A 3,461-nucleotide genomic window follows, 5' to 3' on the forward strand; every position below is an offset into this window, starting at 1 on the left:
GAGCTATCACAGCTCTGCTCCTGCAGGAGAAAAAAAACAAAAAAACAAAAAAAATGTATCAGAAATACCCACTGGAATAGCCGATTCTCTCAGTCAGTCTGCCACCCCCCCTCACCCTCACCCCACCACCGTAATGTCCAGGGTGCTAACAGGTCACATTTATCCATGCAGCTGTCCTACCATGTGTGTGTCAGACTCAGTCCTGTGGTACAGACCCCTCTGTGATAGTCTTTGTCCTCAGTAGTATACGGTAGGAGCTATGATCCAGCTATAAACATGTCATGAGGGAGTAGAGACAAAGTTTTGTCTTGTAGGGCCAGGCAAGGCCTCAGAGAAGCAGCGACATTGAGCTGGTTCTGAAGGACCTATAGGTGAGCGGGCAGTGAGGTGGGGAAGGGCATCGCAGGCAGAGGGAGAAGCATGGGCAAAGGTCTGCACCCTTCCACACCATCAGTTGGCCCTTTCTGCTCTCTCTCACTCTGCTAGATCCCTCTATTAGCATTCAAGCATATCCCAGTGTTGCCACCTGAAAACAAGCTCCCTGGGCCACCTTGCCCCTGCAGCTCCTTCCCTAGCTCTCTGTTCCTTCTCAGAGCTAAACATCTCACGTTATTCCCTACACGTGAGCTCTCCCCCTCCGCACCCCCATTCACTCTTCAGCGCACTCCACGCTGCCTCAGCTCCTATCACTCCATGGAAGCTGCACTAGCCAAGATTTCCAGAGACCTCCATGTTGTTAAAACCAATGGACACTTCACGTTCCTTATGTTCCTCGATCGCTTAGCTTCCAGCAACTGGACACTCCCCTCTTCTTGAAACACTCTCCTTCCTCAGTCTCCCTGACACCTCCTGCCAGGCTTTTCTCCAATTGTAGCTTCTCAGTCTCTTGGTCTCTTCTCCCAACCCATCCTCTTTTACCTGATGTCTAAATTGACCCGATCTGTAAGTTGACATTCCTCAGGGCTGGGTCCTGGCCCCTCTTCTCTTAGGACTATGTACTGTTTCCTTGAGTCTTCTCGTACATTGCCACAGCTCTAATTGCATCTTCTATATACCAAAGCCTTTCAAATTTATTAATAGATGTCTAACCCAGATCTTTCTCCTGAGTTCTGGAACAGCCTATGGAACTTTCTGCTTAATGCTTCCTTTTGGATATCTCTTAGGCATCTCAAATTTAACCTGTTCAAAACTGGATTATTGATCTTAGCTCCTGCCAACTGCTTTTTAATTCTTGTCCTTCCAGTTGCTCATGTCAAACACCTGGGAACCATATTTGACATCTGCTTCTCTCTTACCCCCCTCCCCACATCCACTGAATTACTAAGTCTACTTCCCAAATATGCCCACATCTATTCCCTGCTCCCATCTGCATCTATACCCAGGCTGCAACCATGTGTCTCTGTACTACTGCAACACCTTCCTAACAAAGGTCTTCTTACGGCCTCACTCCACACACCAGCCAGCATGGTCTTCTTTAAAAATAAATCCCTGGCTGGGTGCAGTGGCTCACGCCTGTCATCCCAGTACTTTGGGAGGCCAAGGTGGGAGGATCCCTTGAGGCCAGGAGTTCAACACCAGCTGGGGCAACATAGCGAGACTGTATCTCTACAAAAAATAGAAAAATAGCTGGGCGTGGTGGTGCACACCTGTAGTCCCAGCTACTTGGGAGACTGAGGCAGGAGGAATTCTTGAGCCCAAGAATTCATGGCTGCAACAAGCTAAGACCATGCCACTGCACTCCAGCCTGGGCAACAGAGTGAGGCCATGTCTCTAAAAAAATTTAACAATAAAAATAAATAAATAAACCCCACAGGCTGGGCATGGTGGTGCATACCTATAGTCCCAGCTATTCAGGAGGCTGAGGCGGGAGGATTTGAGCCCAGGAGTTCCAAGACCAGCCTGGCCAACATGGTGAAACCTGTCTTTAAAAAATAAATAAATAATAAATAAATTAAATTAAATTTCATCATGCCCATCACCTACTTAAAATCCTTCAACGATCTGGGAAATATCTAAACTCCACGGTCAGTCCCCTGACTCTCTTCAGCACCACCTTGTGCCATCTCCTCCTGCCAACCAGCCTTCAGCCACACTGGGCTTCACATGGTTCTTCTACATTTTTCCAGCCCGAGGACCTTAGACTAGGTCCTCTCTGCCTGTCACACAAGACACATCCACTACACACACACACACACACACACACACACACACACACACACACACACACACCCCTCACATAGCTCCTTCCCACCTCATCCTCAGGGATCTGTCCCTTAACTTCTCAGACTCCGGCTAAATGCTCTGGTATCCAGAAGGTGTTCAGTGAGTGTGAGGAAAGAAGTGGGGGGCAGAGGGAGGGAAGGAAAAGTCACGGGAAGAGGGTGAGGCTTAGAGCAAGGAAGTATGTGGAGGGGCCGGGGACAGGTTGAGGGATGAGGCCAGAGAGCTGCCTAGAGCTATCCCTTTGAGCATTTCGTTGCAAGATCTGTATAGAGTTGTTCGGGTTTATTTCTGGCACTTCATCATTATAATCACCTTTTTTATTGAACTACAGCAGATGGCATTATTAACTGGCGACTCCAGCGAGCCCTGAGAAGCGGTCCTTACCTTCCTCTGCCCCCTGGTGGCCTTCTAGGTACAGAGCCAGTGGTTCCTGTCTAATCCTGGGCCGCTGGAATGTGCTTCGATTTTCTGGCTTATAGCACCACCGTTTGGCCAAATCTGCTAATAGCCGGCTGCTCCATCCACGTTGACTTCCAATCTTTCAACATTCCCACTGGCAGAGTTCATGGAATCAGAGCCTTTCGGAGTGCAAATGTCAATGGACATAAGCCTCATCCATGCTTGAAGTTCCTTCTGGAGGGCCATGCTAGCCGTGCGGACAGAATGGCAAATGACCATGGTCCACGAGTCAGGCAACTGGCCCTATGAATGTCAGGCGTGTGGCCCCAATCCCTGACATCTCACTTGTGCCCAAGCTATCCCAGGTTTCCTGGTCCTGCCCCTCATCTGCCCTCGCCCCTACACCTTCATGCTGTGGGGAACATCTGCCACTTGTTGCTTTTCCAGATTAGCTCAGTTCTAGTAACACAATCTTTGATCTCTTCCCACTGACTCTTACCACTCTTAAAAAATGTTTTAGTATTTTCTTTATTACAAAAACAGGGCATGTTCATTGTAGAAAATTAGAAAACACAGATGAGCAGAAATAAGAAAAATTGAAAACCCTCAGAACACCACCACCTAAAGAAAACCATTGTTAATGTCTTGGTGTGTATCCTTCAAGATCTTTTAACATACATTTTTGTTACCGTTTCACAAAAGCGAGATGGACTTGTACCCATTGTTTTGTAATTTCTTCTTTGCACATAACATTTATTATGGGAACATCTTTTCCCGTCAATAAATACTCATCTACAAAGGTGCTAAATAACATTATTTTTAAGGATTGAATAGTATTC

This window comes from Propithecus coquereli, unplaced genomic scaffold, assembly GCF_000956105.1.
Source record: "Propithecus coquereli isolate 6110/MARCELLA unplaced genomic scaffold, Pcoq_1.0 Scaffold111, whole genome shotgun sequence".
Lineage (NCBI taxonomy): Eukaryota > Metazoa > Chordata > Mammalia > Primates > Indriidae > Propithecus > Propithecus coquereli.